Below are 24,948 nucleotides of genomic sequence, written 5' to 3' on the forward strand. Positions count from 1 at the left end.
CAGTACTATATTTGATTTGCATATGCATTGTGTGACACTTTTGTCCAGTGGAGTGATGGTATATACCTTATGCCTACATGGATCTTTATTTTGTGGCGAGGTCAAATACGAAAAGGATCTCATGACCTTTAATGACCTTTAAAGATCAACAACCAGTCTCTTAATAGTGGCCCTAAAGTCATTTTTTGTGAAGCCAGTTACAATATGATGAGCGGCGTCGATATTGTAATGTTAAATTTTATTGACACTTATGGTACTTATTCACTAAATAAATGAAATTAACGCCTCTGTATTTAAATAGAAAAGAAAAATGCATGAACAGTTAAGCTTCGTTATCTCGAAGCTGATGGGACTATGGATCGGCTTCGAGCCGTCCGGGGGTTCGACATATTCAGGGTTATAATTCAAATGGACTTCAAATAAACAGGAAGAAATTTAACATGTCAAAATCCTCCTTGTTTGAAATTTCATAATGTATTCGACCTCTTTATATTCCATTTATCAATAGATTATTTTTAACAACGTATACTCTTTATAATTCTCAACATTCTAGTATAAACTTTTTTATTATAAATAAAAGTATTATCCTTCTATTGACCGATTAAATCACGTGTTTATACAATGTATTTAAGGTCAAGATCTAGTAAATGCTCTTAGACTGACTTTTTGGTGCTAGATCCATTATGACGTCATAATCACTTTCAACTTTCTTTTTCCCGTACTTTACGGCTCTAACAGAATTATGTAGAAAATAAAGTACTTTCATGGAATTCAATTTGCAATCACATGAAAAGTAGTCCGGATATCTATATTAAATTTAACATTATTTAAAAGAAGAGACCAAGAACATACAAATTACCGTTTTCTGAAAGACTGTAGGCAATCTGGATACATTTTGTTGTGTGCTATGCAAAAAAACTCCCATATTCATGTCTAATTTTTTTAATTTTTCATTGAAAATGACAGTTTAAAATATGGTTTTTCATCTTATTTTCCTACAAATTATGCCCCGAAACACCTTTTTTGACCAAGCTAAAGTTATAAGGCATCATTAAAGGAATTCATTTCTTGAATTTGATAAATCTGTAGGCACCCTTCGTTTACTAGATCTTGACCTTAACCGGATATCATCTATGCATTTAAGGATCACTGTCTTAGTTAGTATAGTATGCCAGGGCATTAACGACTGTGGGGAACGTGGGATAATCTGCATGACGGACGAAGTATGTTTCCCACTATTGTTGATGTCCCAGGCATGCTATATTAACTAGACAGTGATTCCTTATAATTTCATTGCATTGTGAAATAAAACTGTAGATTTAGATTTTTAAAAAGTGGACATAGATTTAAATTACACAAGGACCCCCATGCCAATTTCAATAGTCCTTTGCCACTGAATTAGAAATGTGAATATTTAAATTTAAACCCGTCCAGGATAATGAAAATGTAATTTTATCAGATTGATACATGTAAAATTGGTTTAAACAAAATTATTTTAGCATAATAAAATCAAACGCAAGAAATCCGATCACCTTTGTCTAGCTTATAGATAACGACAATAGGTTGTGAATCGGGTCCTTCGTTGGATAGCTTTCCAGGTACCACGGTGGTGTGGTTTGTAGTATCTGACTGGCTTTACTATTATAATCAACATTCATTTGTTCTCTCAAAAACCAAATGTATGGTACAAGAGGTACATATACTAATCTCAGCGAGATGGGTAGATTACATATACTAGTATACATATTTACATTAATTATGAGCGAGAAGAAATTACAGGAGGACAGACAATGTCAAAAAATTGGAGATATATACACTTAACAAAACTTCTAAGTGTTCACTTTTATAAATGTATTTATGTATAATATTTTCAAATTATTACAACAAATGAGTCCTCTCAACAATTATAGAAAGAAAAATAAATATAACCGATGAAAACCAATGATCCATGACGAATCTTAAAAACAATAAATCCTTACTTTGTGGCACGTGTTTTGTATAATTAGTAATTTTTTGTGATCATTATCACAATTTAAAAACTGTTTTCACTAAAAAACACAAAACATTGGCAAAATGACCATTGAGAAAGAAGGGAGAGCCGTTAGAATGTTGATATCTGGACCATCCATGCACCACGTTTTACTTACTTTTATTTCAGTGTTAAGTCGTCCTTGATATTACTTTTAAAAATTAACAATCCGTATCAAATCCCATTTAAACAACATTTTTTGATAGGCTGCAAATCCATTCAATTTTAAGGCTTCAGTATATAGTTTTTGAAATGTGTTTTTTTTTATTCAGACTGGGGGTACAGTATCTTTTCAAAGAAAAAGGGGACGTAAACACTAAACAAAGTTATTATTTACCACAACCTTAGATCTTTCCATACGTGTGTGTGTTTGAATATTTGCTTGAGAGTAAGGAAGGGTGTGTGTGTGTGTGGGGGGGGGGGGGGGGTAATTTTAATATATATTTTATTTAATAAAGCACTTCAAATTTTTCAAATCAAGTACTGTCCATGGATAAAACACTCAGTCTTCACACTGTCTTTACACAATCAGTAAAACCCCAGTAGCAATCAACAGCCGAGGAGTTTTGAAGCAAAAATGAGATTCTTCGGGTGACAGTCGTCAGCTCATCGGCCGTTATCTTGGCCGATTTTGACTTCTTTTTTTGTCGGCCAACCAATTTTGTGTCCATCGATCGGTCCAAGTTATAATTTTTCTGCGTCGGTGGCCAATTTCTTCAATTGAAGTTATCTGTCGACCAACCTTCGATCATCGTCCGACCATCGGCAGTCAATTTATTAAGTCGGTCGTACGTCGTTCGACAATAAGAGTGTTCAAAATTTCGCACGACTGTGAAATCAAACTGTAGCTCAGAGCTCGATGATAGGGCGACGATTGGTCGACTTGTGAATATTTAACCTATTAAGGATGCATAACATGAACAAAATTCTGATGCATGGATTGATATATTTTTGAACGAAAATAGCATAAACAAGTTGCTGTCCTTTAAAAAAAACTACAATACGTGGACCAAATGCATGTGTTTCTAAACGAAATTCAATTCAAGACAATTTCTAGGTTAAGTGAATATTCATGTATGTTCGTTCACTTTTTTATAATGATCTGTCTACTCTGACTGATCAAAAGTACTTACATATAGCAAAATTGTTAAATGTTATCTCCGATTGGCCTAAAAAGTTTTGTCATTTTAAAAAAATTGGGCTATTTTAACCCATAACGGCTGGGACTTTACATCTAATCTGGATTTATTCAGAAGAAATCTATAATTGGAAAAATATATCTGATGATACACGTGAAGCACAGCTCTGTAGTACGCAGATTTTTTTCAGACCCCCCCCCCCCCGCCCCCCTCCACATGGAAAACCGTTGCTACAAGCCTGTATCAAGCTGTATTTGGATTGCTGTATAAATAATTATTTTTGCAAGGCTTGATGCACAAAACAAATGCCGAAGAAGACTACTTGTAATTCTATCTTTTCTAAACCTAGAACTATTCGTTGAATGAAGTTCTTAATTCAAGGTGTTATTCTATATTCTAATAGCCGACAAGACCAGAAGAAACTAGAGGCACTGTGAGCATGAGCTCACCAAAGGATACCCCCTCCCATATGGTTATAATGGCAAAGGTCATGTTTTTGAGGTGGCCGGAAAACCCAAAATGTGTGTCAGATCAAAAAGCAAAAATAGGAGATGTACAATGGCAATGTGTAATAAAGATTCTGTGAAAGTTTCATAAAATTTCACTCAGCAGTATAAAAGGAAATGCGGATAAATGATGGGTACCCCAAAGCGTAACAGACACTCACAGACGGACGGACATACCGATCACTGTTTACCCTCCCACTTTTCAAGCGGGGGTATAATTGGTGTCCAGAACATCGGCTTAAATGTGACCTAGGCATAAAGCTTTGACTGTCATTTGCCAAACCTACTGCTGTATTGTAATTTCCCCTATTTCATGTAAACTGTAAAACGTGCCGATTTTTTGTGAAAGTTTTGTGATTGGAACTCGTACTCCACACCATGCTTGGCTGATTCGATGTGTATCGGTGATATTTTAACCTATAAGAAGTAGCGGTAATGATCGGTTGAAATTTTGAAAAAAATTATAGCGATAATGAGTTGAAATTTTTGGCGATGTAGCGGTAATGTTGAGCTCCCCAAGGTTCAATGTGTCGACTTTAATTACACAGCTGATTCCATAGACAACTAATGTCATTTTTGTAAATGAGAAATAGCAGATGACCAAGAATAAGTCTTTGGGGTACACGAGCTTTAAAGGTACTAAGACACAAAATTGAAGTTACATGTCTAGAGAATTTTCTAAAATTTTCTGTATATTATCACGACATATATATTCAATTGCAATTTAGCTTTTCACATGAAAATACAATAAAAATCTTATATCATCTCAGAATTATTGAAACTTCGAACTTGTGGACTGGTTTGATTGACATACATGTATCCTCCCTTACTCACATTTTTTTAAATTTCATTTTTAATAATTATGAAAAGTGGCAATTTTGTTGTGTATTAATGTGTATTAATGAAAAATATCAAACAATTATCCAGAAAATTCAGAGTAGATATGCTCGAAAGCAAAATTCCCTCAAAGTACATTGTCAGTCCTTGTTCATTGGTGTGTACCGACTTTACCAACTGAACACACCCGGTGAGTCGTAAACTTTAACGATAACAGAGCTCGTTCAAGGATGAATTCAATCTACTATGAATCTTAGATCTAGATCTGTCTTGACCCCCACCCCTCTTTTTTATTTGTCTGATCTGCTTCTAACATGCATTAAAGTATAAATATTGCGGTCATACGAGATTGATCGCCGGTTGCAAGCTAGCTCAGTTGGTAGTGGACTTGTCTAGAATATTTCGAGGATCCGGATTCAAATACTATATCGCAATCTTCTCCGCCATATTTTTTTTCCTTACTCGTTACATATAACTTAATTATGTCAAACAAAAGACAGTTCAATGGAGTGGAAAGAAATTGTGTTTCAACATCGATGTAGTCTTTCTTTAACAACTAATCAAATAGGGATGGATATCACCAAAATTTTCGTATTACGATATATCATATTTTTTCAAACCATAATATCGCAATATTTTTACGAGCCGGTTTTACAATGATTTTCAATTAATATTCACATTTCTCTCTAAAATGAACGGAAAAAACAACATAATTTCATTTTTTAGTGTAAGCAACTTTGGATGCTACATGTACGATGCCATGTTTTACCTTTTAAAATTTTTACACTTCTATAGATGTAATGAAGAAGATTCAACAAATAAATGAATAAGTTCTGGAAATTATAGCTACATGCATGTACCTACAATGTAAATACCGGTTTCTTGGTCTCTGTAACACGATCGCGACATATCAATATTGTAAAGTAGGCTCCCCCTAAAATCTTCCCTACAAAAATCTCACACTAAGGTCAATTTTCCGGGGGGAGGGGGTGTCCTATTCTGTGTAGAAGGTGTAGAGTACAGTTTCCTCGACAGCCACCACTCCACCCCATCCCACCCCTCCAATAAAATATGCTTGAAGGGGAGAGGGGCAGTACAATGTCATTTCTTTAAAATGGTGACCAGATGCATTGAACATACGTATTCGAAGAATGAAAACTTTAAATCTCATTTTTCTCAGCAACTGTCAAGCTATAATTTATCTTTAGAGTTGATCAAAATAACTCAGTGAAGAATAACAGAATTGATAAAAAAAAAACGGTAGTCGAGTTAATAAAATGTGGTGCGATCTTGACAACCTGGACATTGCTAAGGAGGTCTCAGTGAGATTTTCAAAGTTATGCATATTGAGTTTATTAAACCTAAATTGCATAAACGTAGAATTCATTAAAGTCAAAGGATAAACTTGCGTGAATATTGAAGAATGAGTTTAATATGCATAACCAAGACGTAAACGAATGGAGGCATACTAGCATCGTCTTACAAGTGCATTTGAAATAATTATGTTTTTTTTTCTTAACAAAGTATGATTATATTAACAGCAAGACAGTTAAATAATTTTTTTTTCGTAACAAAACCCAGCGCAAATTAAAGAAACTGGGGGGGGGGGGGGGGGGGGGGGGGGGTAAGGGGTGCAGAAAGCCTTTAGCGTCAGATATCAAGAAATCACTTTTGATATGTAAATTGCGTATTTAAATTTACTTCTCATTATTGAAATTTATGAAATTATGAGGAAAAAACATTTTCTGAGAGAAATTATATCTCATAAAAAATTTTCATTTTATAAAAATATTAAATAGTATACGTGGGATTCAAACCCTAGGAATAAAATACCGAAATATCATACTGCTCTGAGACTAATACCTGCTCACATTTCTCGGCCGGTGGCCGTAGACCGGTAATCCGTGGTGTGAGTGATGCCCCAACATCGGTCCACATCGGTCTAGTAGTCCGGACTTACAAAGTCCCAGCGATGCATTGCTAATCATTAATGCCTAGGTCACATTTCCCGGCCGGTAGCCGTAGACCGGTGGTAATCGGTAGTAATCCGTGGTGTGAACGATGCCCCAACATCGGTCCACATCGGCCCAGTAGTCCTTAAAGTATCAGTCACATTATCCAGCGATGTGCATACGATGGGCAACCAATGCGTTTTATGAGAAAAATGTCGTGGTTGCCGGCCGGACTTACAAAGGTTCAGCGATGCATTGCTAAGCATAAAACGATGTTCCAGGATAATCGGCCGATGTATATTACATCGCACTTACATTGGTGAACATCGTTCGTACATCGGTCGACTACGGGCCAATGTTTGGTCGAACATCGACCGATGATCGGTCGTTATCTGTTGAACACCACTCAACCCCCGATGACCTCAGATTCAACAGATATTGGACGATGCTCGGCCAAACATCGGCCGATCCTTGAAAGATGTGTTGATGATGGGTTGCCGATGAGGAGAGATGCGAGGCATCGTTGGAGACATCGCTGAATTTTAACTACGAGTTATTTCCTACCGATGACCCCACCGATTCGCAAAAAAGACTCAGTCACCGTCCGATCACTAGTGGTGCTCGGCCGGCAACCACACCATTTTCATCAAAAAACGCATCGGTTTCTCATCGTATACCCCATCGCTGGATAATGTGACTTATACTTTAACAATGTCCCAGGGTAATTGGCCGATGTATGTTACATCGCTTATACATTGGCGAACATCGTTTGTACGTCGGTCGACTATGGGCAATTGTTTGGTCGAACATTGACCAATGATTTGCCATTTCTGTGGCCCACCACTCAACCCTCCGATGATTTTAGATTCAACGGAGACTTTGCGATGCTCGGCTATACATCGGCCAATCCTTGAAAGATGTGTTAATGATTAGTGAAGTTTCGCATTTTCGCGCTTCGCCGTCGCATCTGCGCACTTTCCTCTCTTCGCAAATCGCATTTCGCAACTTCGCCCTTGCAACTTCGCACTCTCGCATTTAAGGCGATGGTGCGAGTGGCCCCAGCGGAACACCATAGCAATTGGATCAAATACCATGGACATGTGTTTAAATTAAAAGAGAATATTCAGTCAAATCATTAAAACCTTTGAAAAGCGTATTTTGCTTCTTTCCGAGCACCAAGGACATTATTGGACAATGAACAGCCCTCGAATGTATGTCGCTTAATATAACCTTAGGCTTTACGCTCCCTTGTTCCTGGGCAATACCACAATAAGATAAAAAAAAACAAATTCAGACTCAGTGATTTCAGGTTTTCTTCATAAAAGAATGAAAAAGAATGAAATAATATTCTTAAATGGATTTATTAAGCATGTTGGAAATAAAATGTGTGTGTGTTGGTGGAGGGTGTGTGTGTTAGGAAAGTACATTTGCATTCTGCAACGAGTACAATAACCCTGTTTGCTTACATTTTTCAAATATGAATTACGTGTCACCAGTGTGCAATACACATATTTACCCTACTTGGTGTAATAGCTGCTCTCCGAAAAATATATGTCGAATTTACAGACCTGTATGTCAATATAATTATTTTTTTCGGAGAGCTACAGTTCTGCAGCTAAGTTTGTAGGACCTTGATACTGTAAACTCTGAAGGTTGTATTCATTTTTCCGTACACAAATTAATCTAGTTTGTTAATGGCATTCTTGTGTATGTTGTGCATAAAACATCGTATTGACCTTGAGAACGACAATACATTTACGACAATACAAATCGAACTTAATGGGACCAAAAAAATCGAAACATTTTTGGATTCGAAATATAGGCATTAAAAACAGAAAAAAAGAATTTCTGACTACCACCTGACATAACTATGGTATTGGAAATATCGGTGTGCGTTGTTGAACATCCCCTAGAGGATTTTTCTCTCGTATGCATGGAGACACAACCATTTGCCGATAGAGGGCAGTGAATTTACATAAACATCTATACATGGCCCTCAGGGCCATTTATGAATGAGGGTCTTTTTGCGTGCATGTCAACACTTACTATGACGAGGGACCTCGATCGGTTCATACGGTATCATCCGAAGGACCGATCTCCGCGTCCCGCAGTGGATTCAAATCCGCGACTTAAGGACACGGCGCCACGCGGAACACTTTTTGGTTAGAAGGAGAATACATACATTTTCACTTTACGATCCATAGAGCTCCGTCTTAACACAAACACTTAACACCCATGGATCACTCACTTCCCAATTTTGGAAGAGCTAGGGGGCCCCCTTTTTAAAAATTACGAACCTAGATTATATAAAGAATTTTAACCACTGTGCCAGGCCAGTGTAAAGATGTGTAATGACTACCATAGTAATAATGAAATGACGGAGTCATTTTCTAACGACAAAAACCCGAAGAGAAAAAACAATTTTTTTTTGTATGCACTACTGTACACAGGTATCTTCTTTAAATTTTCTTTATGACTAATGCCTTCATTTTTTTACTTCCTTAATGTCAAATCAAATCCTTTAATGGTAGTGCTTTGGGTCATGTTGCTGTGAAGATACATCGATAATATGCAGTTTTCTTCTTCTCTCTGTCGTTTGGAGTTTTAAGGTACCGAGATAATACCTGAAATTAGAAAACATCATTTCTGAGCATTGAAAGCAATGTAATCAAGCAAATTCAAATAATTGTGGTCCCTCGCTTTCGGTGTCTTAGTTTGTAAGGTGCTATTATATATAGCATATTGTGTTAAATATTAATTCCCTATCATATATTGTCAATTCCAAAGCAATATTTTGAATTAAGGTCAAATAAAAAGGTCAAGGATTATAATCATTCCAAGGTCTGAAACATCTCGATCTTGTCTCACAAAAGGGACATCAAAAAATAAAACCAAAATCAAATGTTACAATGAAAACAAGACTCACCGGGGTAGGGCGGTGCCACAATGGCTGATCAAAGGTTTACATAGAATATATAGGAAAAATCTTAAAAAATCCACTGGGCCAGGAAAGATAAAACTCTTGTCGAAGCATCCTTAGGTGGTGTAGATTCAAGTTTGTACAAATCTTGACACCCGGGGGTAGGGCAGGGCCACACTGGCTGATCAAATTAATCCTTGCCCTTTTTTTTGACCGGGGCTCACCTGAGCACATTGTCTAGGAAAAAAGCACAGATCAGGTCAAAACTGAAAAATTGAGAGGCGGGGGGGGGGGGGGGGGCGGGGGGTCGCTTGGTTATGATTTGAACAAACTAAAATATACATTAAGGGGGTTGATTCCATATAAATATCACTAATCATGGCTTTGAAGTACTTGAGAAGAAGATTTAAAAAGATTTTCATATATATTCTTATGAAAGAGTTTCATCGGCCATTGTGGCCCCATCCTACCCCTGGGGGTCATGATTTGAACAAACTTGAATCTACACTACCTGAAGATGATTACACATGAGTTTCATCTTTCCTGGCCCTGTGTTTCTTGAGAAGAAGATTTTTAAAGATTTTTCCTATATACTCCAATGTAAAACTTTGATTGGCCATTGTGGCCCAACCCTACCCCTGGGGGTCATGATTTGAACAAATTTGAATCCACACTACCTGAATATGATTCCGGGTGAGTTTCATCTTTCTTGGCCCAGTGGTTCTTGAGAAAAAGATTTTTAAAGAATTTTCTTATATCCCAGATAGCAAGCTTACGTTGGCCCAATGTTGGGCCACCGTTGTAAGTTACGTTGGTCCAATGTCGGAAAATGATATTGGGCCAATGTAATTTTGCTCATCGGCGCAACGTTGCGCCGACATGTTGGCGCAACGTTGGCCCAATGTCATAGAACGATAATTCTGACGTTGGTCCAACGTTGGGCCACTGTTGTCAGTTATGTTGGCCCAATGTTGGGCCACTGTTGTAAGTTACGTTGGTCCAATGTCGGAAAATGATATTGGGCCAATGTAATTTTGCTCATCGGTGCAACGTTGCACCGACATGTTGGCACTACGTTGGCCCAATGTCATACAATTACAATTCTGATGTTGGCCCAATGTAGGCCCAACGTATTTGTGCACCTACATGTAGGCAGTACATTGGCCCAATGTCAAACAATGATAATTCTTATGTTGGCCCAATGTTGTCCCAACATATTTGTGCATACGGATATTTAGAAATCTATGAAATTCCATGGAAATATAAGAAATCCCAGGAAGATACAATGAAAACTGAAATAATGATAACATCACAATTTATCATAGATCAAATCTATATTTTCAAAATTAAAAAAATCGTTTCTTTTACAATGTGTTTTAAAACAAATATTACACATACATTTATAGATGTACAATGTAAGCACATTTTTTCAAAGTATTCTCACTGATCGACATTTCTTTGTAATAAAACAAACTATTTCTTTTTTTAAAATATGGCATTTGACTTAATGACATTGGAAGAGGTCATTGCAGTTACAATGAACTTCCAGTTGCCCATGTACATTTATCGTACAAAGTTAATGACTAGACTAGAGTGACAAACACATGTATTAAGTACAAAATATCCACTACACAACTATATTAATAAAAAGATCCCATAAAATCAACACATGCTATTTTTCCTCGAATATGCCAAAGATCCTAATTAAGTTAGATCCGAAATTTCTCAAGTGTCTGCTTGAATCACTTCCTCACTGATATCCCATGAAATTCACAATAATAAATAAATAAAAGATGGCGTTATGTTAGAGGGCAACCAAATAACTGGTCATGTCACGAACGGATTCACTTTAAGTAGGAAGGTTCGGAAAGTTCAATGTTGATCATTTCCATAAACACTTCAAACTTTGCTGGCACAATTTCTGAAAGAAAAGATGACCATTAGGATGTATTATCATCAATATCTATCGCATATTTATATATATAAACATAAATATATGACATATAATAAAGTAAGGCTCTACAAGACTGTAAAGACAATTGTTTATTTCAACCTGACAGTTCAGTATAGTGTAGAATAGAAATTCACTATCTTGCAGTGTTTTTATTTAGGCAAAATTAGGCAAGGGGTCTGGGGGCCGCCTTGTGGGGCCCAGGGGGCGAAGCTCCTAGATTCTAGAGATTTTGTAGGGTAAAAATGAGGTATACCAATTAGACATATTAATTTTCTAGACGAAACTGTGATTTATGCTAACTTTGACAATTTTAGGGGGGAGCGTGCGCCGGGTGCGCCCCCCTTAAATCCGCCACTGTGTTTAGATTACCCATCAGAATCCATTGCTATGTATTTTTAGGAAAAGGAAATTAAGAACATATAAACCTCTTGTTAACTTGGTATATAGTAGATGCAATATTTTTTATAGTTTTATGCTAAAGGATACAAGTTAATAAAAACAATGTTAGGTTATTTGTGTTACTTAGATAAAAAAAAATGAGCTGGTTCTCACCAATTTTACAAGCTGACTATTCGCCGGCGCTGTAGGAATCGTCTCGGACACAGTCCACTGCATGCAACTATTAAATAATCAAAATAAGTGCTGAAAATGATCTTGAACATGTGTTTAAAAATAAATGTATATTATTACATTGTACTATAATCTCTGAAAATGTTGATGATAGGAACACCAAAATTCCTGAATCGATCCCAAACGAGTTAATTCGGGTTGAAATCCATATTTTTAAAAGATGTTTAGAAGTGTTCAATTATTATAACAAAATTGAAATAGCGCTTGCTCAAACGATTTCACTACCAGGCGTTTTATGTGTAGTGTCCTGACTAAGGAACGAACTGTACCAGAAGCAATTATTCATTCAAGGACACATGTTTAAAATATTTTGTACATTGTAATTGTACATACCGCAGCACCGTGTCGTAAAATGTCTTCATCTTCTGTCAAAACAGAAATTCCATCCAAAGCTAGTCATGATTCTCCTTTTCGCGACACTCTCCTCCGAACTTTCCTCCTGTAAAACATCAACATGGCTGCGTGTAACCCACAAAAAATTCAAATTTCGGCGCGGTGTGTTGTTTAAATTAATAGCTTATCGAGCCCGACTTCGATCCCGACGTAATTGTACTATTAGTCGACAGTTTTAGTGAAACAAGTTATATTCCATAGTTTTGAAAATCTACATAAGGGTTAAATAAATAAAAATGATTAAATAAATAAGAAATAAAAAATAAAATAAATAAATATTTTTTTAAACGTTTCAATATTTTTTTAAACGTTTCAACATAAGTCAGTTGAATGTCGGGCCAACATTACAAAGATGTCCATACTTCAACATTAAAAATAACAATGTTATGGCACGTAGCAACAGCAACGGGGGGGGGGGGGGGGGCAGGGGCCTATAGTGAAATCAAGGAAAAATAGCAAACAAATTGGAAGTGAAAGGAAATTGGCCACCACCACCCCCATCCTTTTGTTTGTCAACTTTTTCAAGTAAGTAAAAAAAATATATATGCCCCCCCCCCCCTTTCCTCACTTTTAAGAACGATGCGACGTGCCTGATGTTGGCCCGACGTTAGAACAATGTCAGTGCACCAACTGTTGTAATTACAATGTCGGACCGATGTTGGAACAATGTCAATACACCGACTGTTGTAATGACAATGTCGGACCGATGTTGGCCCAATATCAATCTGCCAACCGCGATATGTAGCCGATCTACCAACCATATGCCAACATCGGCCCAACGTCAGCTTGCTATCTGGGATACTCCTAGGAAAACTTTGATCAGCTATTGTGGCCCCATCCTATCCCAGGGGTCATGATTTGAACAAACTTGAATCTACACTACCTGAAGATGATTACACATGAGTTTCATCTTTCCTGGCCCAGTAGTTCTTGAGAAGAAGATTTTTAAAGATTTTTCCTATATACTCCTATGTAAAACTTTGATCGGCCATTGTGGTCTCACACTACCCCTGGGGGGTCATGATTTGAACAAGCTTGAATCTACACTACCAGGGTCTGACAAATCCCATTGCCCGACGCCCGGGGCTAGTGAATTTTTAAGGGGGGGGGGGAGGCAAGTGAATATTTTTAATAGGTACATGCCCGTGGGCAAGTGACTATAAAAAAATCAATAAATATTTTTAAAAATGTTATAGGACAGGAGTCTGAAGTTCTTATCGTCAAAAAAAAAAAAATCCGGAAAGAAATTTTCCTATCTTCAACTAAAATACACCATGATGGCAATATGTTTTGGGGGGACACACTTAAACTAATAGATCTGGGCTTGGCCTAAAAAATCTCGCAACAAATTCAGTATTCGGAGCGTTTTACTATTTATTCAAGTTAAGAAATCCAATGTGCTTGACAACTACAGGCCGTTTCTGGCCCTTTTTCCACTTTAACAGCTCATCCTGGACTCCATGCCACTAAACTGGAAGTAAATCTCGCAGTGTATATTTGACGTCTATGAACATGATCATGATGATGAAAGCTTGTTCAAAAAAAATAAAATAAATAATTATTCAACATATTTTGATTCAGTTATTTTAAACATATTTAAGAAAACTTTAAAAGTTATCAATTCTTTTTCTTACTTGTAAGACGATATGTACCAGGGACAGATAATTCTATTTTTACACGGTGCCAAATTTAAATCATTGAAAAGCCAAGTCAACAAAGAGCCAAACAGCTTGTCTTACCGACCTGATGAGGCATTATTTTGTTTTAAAAATATATATTTTTTTAATTGATCACATGTGGAAACATATTATTGTACATGAAGATTTACATACAATTTTTTTCTTTTCTTCAATTACGTTAAATATTCACTGCGGTGTTCACTTCCAGTTTAGTGGCATGGAGTCCACTCCATACTCCACTAATCAACCTCTTTCAAATGACACCAAGGTCAATGACTTTGTGACCTTGACTGTGACCTTAATGCTAAAAATAGCTTTTTCCAAACTTGCCGCCGGGCGCATAGTGTTTCACAAACACATCTTGTTTTTTTTATGGTCTACTTACCCTCTATACTAGTACTGTGTGTACATCTGTCATCCACATTCAGCTTAAGTACAGGATCTTGGCTAGAAGTTGACAAAAATTCAGGATACCTGTAATTTAAAGAAATATCAGTAAGAATGTGCTGCAAATCTCATATTCCATATAATATCAAATATGACACTATACCGGGGCAAAAAAAATATACATGACTGTACTCATGTTTCCTGTCACCTGACCTATCCTCCATTTTACTCTCCAAACCTCATAGTTTTTTTTTTCACGTTTTCATTTTTTTTTGCTATTTTCCCAAAATGTTAAAATCGGCCAACAATATTAAATGTTTTTTACAGATGAGTTTAAGAAGGTTTTAATACAAAACTTGGGCAGACCTGTCGAAAAAATTATTGAACATACCAATGAGAAGTATGAAAGCCCTAACACCAACTGTGCAAAAGTTATAAGTTATAACTAAGGTTGAAGAGTGATATATTTTTGTAAAAGTGGTCAAACTTCAAGGTCAAGAGGTCAAATTTGGTGGTGGTGGTACCCAAAGAAAGGTCTTGTCACAAGAAATACAAGTGTACAGCAGTGAAATATGAAAGCCATAGCCCCACTCACTCCAAAGTTATAAGCAAGGTTAAAGTTTTTGAGGACAAACAGCCAGATGGACTACAGGGCAAAATCTATTTACCAATACGTCTTATTTCAACTATGGAAGAGTTTAAGATTTTAGTGCGCTCCTCTGTAAAAAAGTTGCAGAGTGTACAAATCTTTCAGGATTTCTGGGACAAACTTAACATAAACATGTAAACAATATGTTGGATGTCGATGAACAAATCCTAACAAAAATCAAATGAATCATTTTATTGTTGTGGACTTTATACATGTTATATGCATGAAGAGTAGAAAGGACAAAAATATCAATTTTTATCTATTGTTTATCATATGTATTTAATTATCATCTAAATATAATTCACATGCTTTGGAAATGTATTTTACTACTGGATGATAAATGAGATGGGAGTACGAGAACATAACAAGGGATAAGCCAATAGCGCAACAAACATAAAGGTGAAAAAATTAAATCTCATTACAATATGTTATGTCGCGACTACCAATGAGTACCTCGCAGTTATCTAACTTACCTCCGCTCTTTTGCGAGGGAATCAAGAAAAGTCTAAATTTCTGGGGGCAAATGACATTGTTTACATTAGTGACAATCGAATGATTCGAACAATTTAATGCCAAAATCACGATGTTTTGCCAGATATTGAATTCCAAATAGTAGATTGTCAAATAAGGAAAGTTAAGAATATTTTATATACTGAAAAATGTGACGATTTTCAATGAAAATTTAACTATTAGAGTCCGCTTAATTAAACATATCTTTTAAAATGTGACAATTTAGGATTGGCTCCTCTCAAAAATGTATAAGGCTGGTTCAGCGATTGTCTAGCGAGGTATTCCACCAGGATTTTTTACTTATCTGTCCTTATAAATGCTACAATGATCGATCTTGCATTAATTGTATTGAATAGCACATTGCTCCCACCCAACAGATGATTCCTACCTCCTTCATGAAAGAGTTCAGCTAAGTTAAGTAATTGCGATATCAAGTATTGTATCAAAATTTTCCGAAATATTTCATCTAAAATTAAAGTATACTTTATGTAAATCTGTCAAATCTCTACAACTTATACATATCTCATGAAGATTGAAGTTTTTGGCCTGTAAAATATAATACACACGCAAAAAGGGGCAAATTGAGTCATTTTTTCACACTTTTAGTGTTGTAAAATTGGACAAATTTACTATTATCAAATTGAATCGGAAGAACACAATCACTTATATAATTATATAATTGATAATTTTAAATGTTATAAAAGGTTAGATTTATTCATCCTTAGAAGTATTTTAAAAAGACAATGCACCAGGATATGGATATAATAATTATAACCTCTTCACCATGCACGTTCTCATTTTGTTTACTGCTGATTAGAGTGATGTCCCTTTGGTGAATATAAAAGTTAAACCTGCTCGGCTTGAGAAATACGGCTTGAAAAATATAGTGATCTATCGATGATAATATTTACAATCGATTGTCGCCAATCTGGGCCTTTAAACGACGATTTTTCGATAGCATACTTGCCAACTCACCCGATTTCGTCGGGTCACACCCGATTTTTCAACCCGTAACCCGATTATGTTTTATGACCCGGCGGGTCATGCTTATCACCCGATTTTTGCCAAACAACCCGAAAATCTCCCGATTTCCGGATTTGGTTCGTAAATTAGGTTGCACTTTTAACTTCCAGTTAAAACCCAAGCTTAGATCTACGCGTAAACAATGTCGATGGATTAATTATCAGTGCAGGTGTAAACAATTAACTGGGTGTTGTTTTGACAATTCAATGTCTGAAGTCAATTAAAATGGCTTCCGATAGAACTAGATCGTTATCAGGGCCAACAGGAACAAATTGAACCAAACACATGTCTCTGATTGAACCAAGAAAAAGAGAAACGATATTTATGCAAGTTACATATCAAGGAATCTTGGGGGAAAAAAAACCTTTCATTCTAGATAAAATAAAGTGATCGAAGGCAGTGTAGGCCTAACTTAACATTTAAAACATATTGCAGTAGTTAATTAATTAAGAGAGAATTAAAACATATTGCAGTAGTTAATTAATTAAGAGAGAATAAAAATAACTTCAAAACTGAAATTGGTATACTCCCAAACAAAAACTTTTCTTAACAAATCATGCCAAAATCACATACAAACCATATCAAACTCACAAATTCATGATTTTGAACTATGATTCAGACAGTATCCATTAAATGGATCATACTGAAATCATAGATGACAAATAAGGAAGTATGGTCCTGATGTGGTTTGTTTCTGGGGAATGAGTCTGCTATGATTTTCTTGCGATTCTGACATGTGCAATTAACTTAGAAAACAAAGGAACATGAGTTTGAAATGATTCGTTAACTTTAACTGCTAAAGGTTTGTGATTTTGATATGGTTTCTTAACTTAGTCTTTAAACTCCATACGAGTTACACATGATCTGTTAACTTCTCTGTTGAGAATCATGAGTTTTATATGATTTGTTAACTTTGTCAGAATTGGTTGTATGATCCTGAGATGGTTTGTTAACTTTGTCATCTATGATAGGTGAAAATGCAAGCTTTAAATTCACTTTAGCTTGGAGAATCAAACAACATGCATACATCAATAAAAGTCATTTAAAAGAAAACAGGAAAATTAAGTTAAATGATTAAAATGCACACAGCATGTACAGTGTATAAGTATCAAAGACTATATTTTTTTTTAAATTGAATGAAATGACATACAAATTTAATACAATAATTCATATTTAAATTAGCACACATGTATTTTGTTTAAATAACGCAGTCAGAATTTTATTAAAACTCTTTCTCTTCATGTAATATTTGTGATCCACTCCCAATCTAACTTTGAGGCATAAGATAAGGATTGGATCACTGGTCGGTTTCAGAGTCGTAGAAACCTTGTTATGCAATTCTCCTGCTGGGCAGCACGCTGTAGTACAGTGGTTTGCAGCTGATCTAGGTCAGAATTTGAATTCTGATAAACAAGCTGTGCGCGTTTTCTTGTTGCCGATTTAAAAGAAAAGCCTTTGTATCATATAAGCAATAAAAATAAGTGCTGGACTATTAACTCTATTCTCGGTGAGTATAATTCATTAATTTTATTGTTGACCTTTTTTGATTTCTACCAGCAAGTGCATGATTCATTTTTCCTTTGTAAATGTTTAGAAGAGACATAGCAAAGCTTTACATGGATTTAAACTTAATTTAAGCATCAAATTGACCTTGTTGATTCAAATATATGTTGCACATGTACATGTTAATCGTTAAATACATTGCTTATTTATGAAAATGAAATTCTTTTGCAGCTACAGACATTTCCATCTTCATGATTAACATCTGGGTTGCATTCAAATCAACAAATTCAAAAGACCCGCCTTTGGTGAAGACAAAATTTGTGTACGTAAATAATATTACATTTCAACAATAGTATTCTTTTGGTGATTAATCTAATTCTTTTCACTAATGCAATGGGGAAAGTACTTGAATATTTCATATGTTCATGATCTAAAGATAATTATATGTTGATCGATAAATACCACTTTCTCTACGTTTCTTTTTAGGGTGCTTATGTACACATATAAAGAGCTTATATCAGAGGATAGACTGCTTCATTGAGAGCCCTTGTGAGCCCTTTGTGGTTCTGAATAATAGATCCACCACTCTCCTTATTCTGTAGTGAACAGAGTTGTAATTATATGCTTTTGCAGAATCATAAATAAACAGTGATATCAGTGAGTTCCGGATTATTCTTTAAGAAGAATGGATTTCTGAGATTCTGTTCTTATAGAATTCAGTGAATAATTTGGATAATGTTTTATACCCGGTATTTAAATCGTCATCTTATTAAGGAAGATCATTTGTTGGGATTATATTTATATGACGTCATGGTTCATGTGACATAAGTGTATAATATTTTTCTTAATTTTTGCTAACTGAAATTATTTATCAAATATTAAAGAGAACTTTATTGCAAATATCAAAGTGTTTAGTAAAATTGTATAAGAAGTAGAATTTTCCTATGAGTTGTTCAATTTAACAGATCATACCAGGATCATGATTTTGATACGAGTTGTGAGCTACAACAGATCATACCAGGATCATGGTTTTAACACGAGTTGTGAGCTACAACGGATCATACCAGGATCATGGTTTTAATACGAGTTGTGAGCTACAACAGATCTAACAGGATCATGGTTTTAATACGAGTTGTTAGCTACAACAGATCATTCCAGGATCATGGTTTTAATACGAGTTGTTAGCTACAACAGATCATTCCAGGATCATGGTTTTAATACGAGTTGTTAGCTCTACAACAGATCATACCAGGATCATGGTTTTCTTGCTAGTTGTTTAGTTTAACAGATCATCTCAGAACCATGATCCATTAGCTCATTTGCATGTGAAATTTTCCTATACCGAAATCATATCAAAACCATGATTTACACATGAGTTGTTAACATGATCCCATAGGCTGTTTTTTTCTGTTTGGGCTTTCAAATTTAGCAGAAACTGAAACATGTGAAAAGGCTTTTTAAAAAAAATGCACAATTACTTCTGAATCAGGTCAATATAGAAATACGAAACCTTCGATCAATTCTCATTTTTAACATGTGAATTAAATCAAATTATATATGATTTTTTTGTCATAGTAAATTAAATCCTTTTTCAATAAAAAAAAATTCTCAATACACAAATACTTTGTATATATATTATTAAATTTAATCATGGTAATTATGTCGTGAATGTCGTTACGCGTTATGACCAGATTTTTTACTTTCCAAATCTGGTCATGACCAGATTTTTACATGCTGGAGGTTGTCAAGTATGTTCGATAGTCAGCGACTATCACAACAACACTACACACTTTTTAAAACAATGTTTTGAAATGTATGAGTGGGTCTTCACTCCACTTTTTTTTTCAAGTTTATCCTCAAAGTTTGCATACAAAATGAAATATACTATTTTGATTTCCAAAATTATGGAGTAAAAACCCAATAAACCTTTTAAAAAATTATAATTTTATGATATAACTTTTGTATCTTTACGAGAAAAAAAGTCCACTGAGTCAATGGTCATATCACAAACATGATTTAAATGCCAATCCTCATCAGGACTTGTGTAGCATAGTGGTTAGCTTGCTAGTCTCAGTAGAGAATGCTACTCAGGATTTTTATTGCTAGGGTTCAATCTAATGGATACATGTACCACATTTTTATATCTGTGATAGTCAGTTGGTGAAAAAACTGCAAAAAAATTGCGTACAGATCTTGAGAAACGTGGATTTATAGGAAGTTGACATCGAATTTGCATAAAAATGAATCTCACTACCAGTATATAATATGCCTCGACAAAGAGTGTTAAAAAATTTCAAACTTCTTGCTACCATAGTAGTTGCTGAAAAAAAAAACATGAAAATTTACATGCACAGATAAACAGGAAGTTGATGTGAGATTTCCTAAAAAAAAATAATGCCACCATTATCCCTCAATATGTAATGCCTATAGAAAGATAGACAGACATGCTAATTCCAATTTACTCCCCAAATTTGATTGAGAATGGGTTAAAATAATTGTATGTTGTTATTGAATATTCCTCACAGTTGACTTGTAGGTAATACTTATCATTGCTGACTTGTGGGGAATATTTCTCACTGTTAACTTGTAATACTTTTTATTGCTGACTTGTGGGGAATATTTCTCACTGCTGACTTGTGGGGAATTTTTCTCACTGTTAACTTGTAATACTTTTCATTGCTGACTTGTGGGGAATATTTCTCACTGTTAACTTGTAATACTTTTAATTGCTGACTTGTGGGGAATATTTATCACTGCTGACTTGTGGGGAATATTTATCACTGTTAACTTGTAATACTTTTCATTGGTGACTTGTGGGGAATATTTATTACTGCTGACTTGTGGGGAATATTTCTCACAGTTAACAATTTTAGATAATATTTATCACTGCTGACTTGTGGGGAATATTTCTCACTGTTCACTTGTGAGGAATACACATGTATTGACCATTGCTTTACCCTTAAAACTTTGTTTCCATATAAATGTTGCCTTTGAACCCAACCAATAAATGTACACTTCAGTGTATATTGCTGACTTGTGGGAAACATTTATCACTTATTGGGAAATGCATTATTTTATTATACATGAACATTACAGATAAAAATTATTTTTCAACAAATAAAATAACTATCAAATCTTAAAAAAAATCAATCATCAATAATAATTGTATTGAAACTACATGTATTACTAATCTAATGTTTACAAGTCTTTTAAATCAAAGCACATTAATTTTAAAAACATTTGTTTTCCTTCACTAGATTTAAAACAAATTGCAAATTTTAATTTTCTCAGGTAAAAAAAATGTTTTCAATTCAAAAATAATATGTTGAAAAGGATAAAAAGTCATAAAATCAGGGGACAGTATATATAAGTACTAATTTAATCACTGATGGATTTAATTGGCCAATGACTAATTATTATTAACCAAATTTTGATTATATTTTGTAAAATTTTCTGATTATTGTTACACAGTTAGCATGGTTAGCACACATGTATATTTTCTGACAACTTCTCAGCATGTTCATGAGGCTTTTAACCTACTTTGAAATCATGAACAAGGACCAATTTTTTTTTTTATTTTAGATATACCGCTTTATATACTTCTATGTACATGTATTAGGCTTCATAACATACGATATCAGCATGCTTTTTTTTTATTATTTCTGTTTTTAGAGCAACGGAAGTACTGTAAACCAACTTTAATTGAGTGCAAGAAATATTTGCCAGTTTCATGACCTACATTTACTAGTGAATAGTAAATTATTAATTGCCCTGAACTATTAATTTTGCTTTATATTTGTAGAGAATGTTTCCTTTCATTAGTCACGGAAATTAATCAACACAGATTAGATATGCAAATAAAAGATGACACAAATAGGGTACATGTGTACTACCTGGTAGTTGGTTTACAGTACTGCTCACATATAGAGTTCAAAATGAGATTTTACAGCTATCTTGACTTACCAATACTAAATCCTTCTGTTTCCATACACAAATCCAGACAAAATGCTTTCAGTTATAATACTCTAGTTCTTTACATCCTTCATGTCCATGCAAGCATGTCTGTTGACTTTGACTCCAAGTCTCAGTCTCTAACATTTTCAAGAATAAAGTTGTATAATTTGCTCTTGTGGTGAAAACCCAAAAACCTGCAATGATAATTTTGCTTTCAGTTCAAAGATTTCATTGTATATTTTTTTTAAAGTGTTCATATCTTTACCTATAATTACAAGACAGGTATATCTCCACATCACTCAATAGTAATTTTTGACCCCATGCGGCATGCCAAAATTAAGACTTAATGTATGCCCTTTCCTGAACCATATTGTTAACAGTGGGTAGGTAGGTATGAAAAATATTTTACTTTTTTCCTTCTTGTGACATGGCCCAGAGAGCTTTCCCTTTTAAATCAACCGTACAATAACTGCGAAACAGAACACTTTCTCGTGGATGTTTGATGAGCAGAAACTGTTTTATATGCAAAAAATCAACGATACAGTACAACTTATTTTTAGGAATGACAGAAAACTGAATCAATACCTTAAATGATAGTCATTGAAATTGCATGATAGTGCTGTTAGTATTTATTTAAATTTAATTAAAATGAGAATAGAAATTTACAGCGTAAAGTTACCAGAGGCAGATTAAAAATTTTTAGAAAGGAGGAGTGGGTGCAGAAATCAAATGGTTTTTTTTAAAAAATAAAATAAAAGACCAAAATCAGGAAGCATTATCAGACCCAAAACTTTGAGCGCGATCGTTATATGTAAATAAATTTAAAAAGGTATAAATTCAGTTAAGCAAATATAAATAATTATGAATAATAGATATTGAATCTTAAAATCTCAACATTACCTTTCAATTTTGTAACCAATTTTAAATTTTTAATATGCTCGCTATCATAAAAGCTGATCTAATTGTTATTACTATGTTTCTCCATTTCCTCCAATTCGCATTATTTTGTATACCACGCCCAATCATAATTCAATAGTAATTGAGGTTTTGAAAAGGATTTTTAGTTATTTTTTACATATGATTTTGTTTCTTATTTATTCCATCAGCATCTAAACCCCAAGGCCAAGGTTTGAATTGTAACAAATTTTAACAAGAGGCCCATGGGCCACATCGCTCACCTGAGAAGCTTTGACCATTCTGTTCTTTACCAGATTTCACCCTTGTTATACATAATGCATCCCCACATTACCCTACTGATCATAATTTAGACATTTTGAAATCTACACTACCCCATGATCCTTCCATTGGCACATATGTTTCAGCTTTTTTGGCCCAGTGGTTCCTGAGAAGAAGATTTTCAAAGATTTTTCCTATATATTTCTATGTAAAACTTTGATTCCCTATAATGGCCCCGCCCTTCCCCCGGGGGTCATGATTCCTACAATTTAGAATTTACACTACCCCAGAATGCTTCCACATAAGTTTCAGCTTTTCTGGCCCAGTGGTTCTTGAGAAGAAGATTTTCAAAGATTTTTCCTATATATTTCTATATAAAACTTTAATACCCCATTGTGCCCCCCCCCCTTCCCCTGGGGGTCATGATTGAACAATTTGGAATCTACACTATACCAGGATGCTTCCACATAAGTTTCACCTTTTCTGGCCCAGTGGTTCTTGAGAAGAAGATTTTCAAAGATTTTTTTGTATATATTTCTATGTAAAACTTTGATTCCCCATTGTGGCCTCACCCATCCCCCGGGGGTCATTATTTGAACAATTTAGAATCTACATTATACCAGGATGCTTCCACATAAGTTTCAGCTTTTCTGGCCCAGTGGTTCTTGAGAAGAAGATTTTCAAAGATTTTTCGTAAATATTTCTATGTAAAACTTTGATTCCCCATTGTGGCCCCGCCCTTCCCCCCGGGGTCATGATTTGAACAATTTAGAATCTACACTATACCAGGATGCTTCCATATAAGTTTCAGCTTTTCTGGCCCAGTGGTTCTTGAGAAGAAGATTTTCAAAGATTTTTCCTATATATTTCTATATAAAACTTTGATTCCCCATTGTGGCCTCGCCCTTCCCCCGGGGGTCATGATTTGAACAATTTAGAATTTACACTTTACTTGGATGCTTCCACATACGTTTCAGCTTTTCTGGCCCAGTGGTTCTTGAGAAGATTTTCAAAAATTTTTCCTATATATTTCTAGACTATATAAAACTTCGATTCCCCATTGTGGCCCCGCCCTTCCCCCGGGGGTCATGATTTGAACAATTTAGAATTTACACTATACCAGGATGCTTTCACATAAGTTTCAGCTTTTCTGGCCCAGTGGTTCTTGAGAAGAAGATTTTCAAAGATTTTTCCTATATATTTCTAGATAAAAAAAAAAATTCCGCTTTGTGGCCCCGCCCTTCCCCCGGGGGTCATGATTTGAACAATTTAGAATTTACACAATACCAGGATGCTTCCACATAAGTTTCAGTTTTACTGGCCCAGTGGTTCTTGAGAAGAAGATTTTTTAATGACCCCACCCTATTTTTGTCTTTTCTTGATTATCTTCCCTTGCGAGGTGATATGTCCCTTCATTTTAACAATTTAAATTTCCCTTTACCCAAGGATGCTTTGTACCAAGTTTGGTCAAAATTGGCCCAGTGGTTCTTGAGAAGAAGTTGAAAATGTGAAAAGTTTACAGACGGACAGACAGACGGACAAAATGTGATCAGAAAACTCACTTGAGCCTTCGGCTCAGGTGAGCTAAAAATAAAAGGTGATCTTTAATTAACAATAAGTATTTAATTAAAATGAATTTATTAGACATTTTAATTGGGCCTAAATAAATAAGTAGTGTGTTTTCAGCATGTTTAGTTCCCCGCCTAA

The 24,948-nt window shown here is 35.0% G+C and overlaps 3 long non-coding RNA genes across 3 annotated transcripts; 1 reads left to right on the forward strand and 2 right to left on the reverse strand.

Annotated features, from left to right (window-relative positions):
- Positions 1–8,933: 8,933 nt before the first annotated feature.
- Positions 8,934–22,795, reverse strand: LOC134233027 (uncharacterized). The gene is made up of 3 exons (XR_009984901.1): positions 22,075–22,795; positions 14,425–14,513; positions 8,934–9,087 (listed from the first exon to the last, which is right to left on the reverse strand). It is a non-coding gene; the product is annotated as an uncharacterized LOC134233027 (long non-coding RNA).
- LOC134233025 (uncharacterized) lies at positions 11,080–12,423 on the reverse strand. The gene is made up of 3 exons (XR_009984899.1): positions 12,301–12,423; positions 11,890–11,956; positions 11,080–11,304 (listed from the first exon to the last, which is right to left on the reverse strand). It is a non-coding gene; the product is annotated as an uncharacterized LOC134233025 (long non-coding RNA).
- LOC134233026 (uncharacterized) lies at positions 17,956–18,688 on the forward strand. Its single transcript, XR_009984900.1, has 3 exons — positions 17,956–18,115; positions 18,343–18,433; positions 18,598–18,688. It is a non-coding gene; the product is annotated as an uncharacterized LOC134233026 (long non-coding RNA).
- Positions 22,796–24,948: the final 2,153 nt, after the last annotated feature.

This window comes from Saccostrea cucullata, unplaced genomic scaffold, assembly GCF_032062105.1.
Source record: "Saccostrea cucullata isolate Sc308-1 unplaced genomic scaffold, CSIRO_AGI_Scuc_v1 ctg4272, whole genome shotgun sequence".
Taxonomy (NCBI): Eukaryota; Metazoa; Mollusca; class Bivalvia; order Ostreida; family Ostreidae; genus Saccostrea; species Saccostrea cuccullata.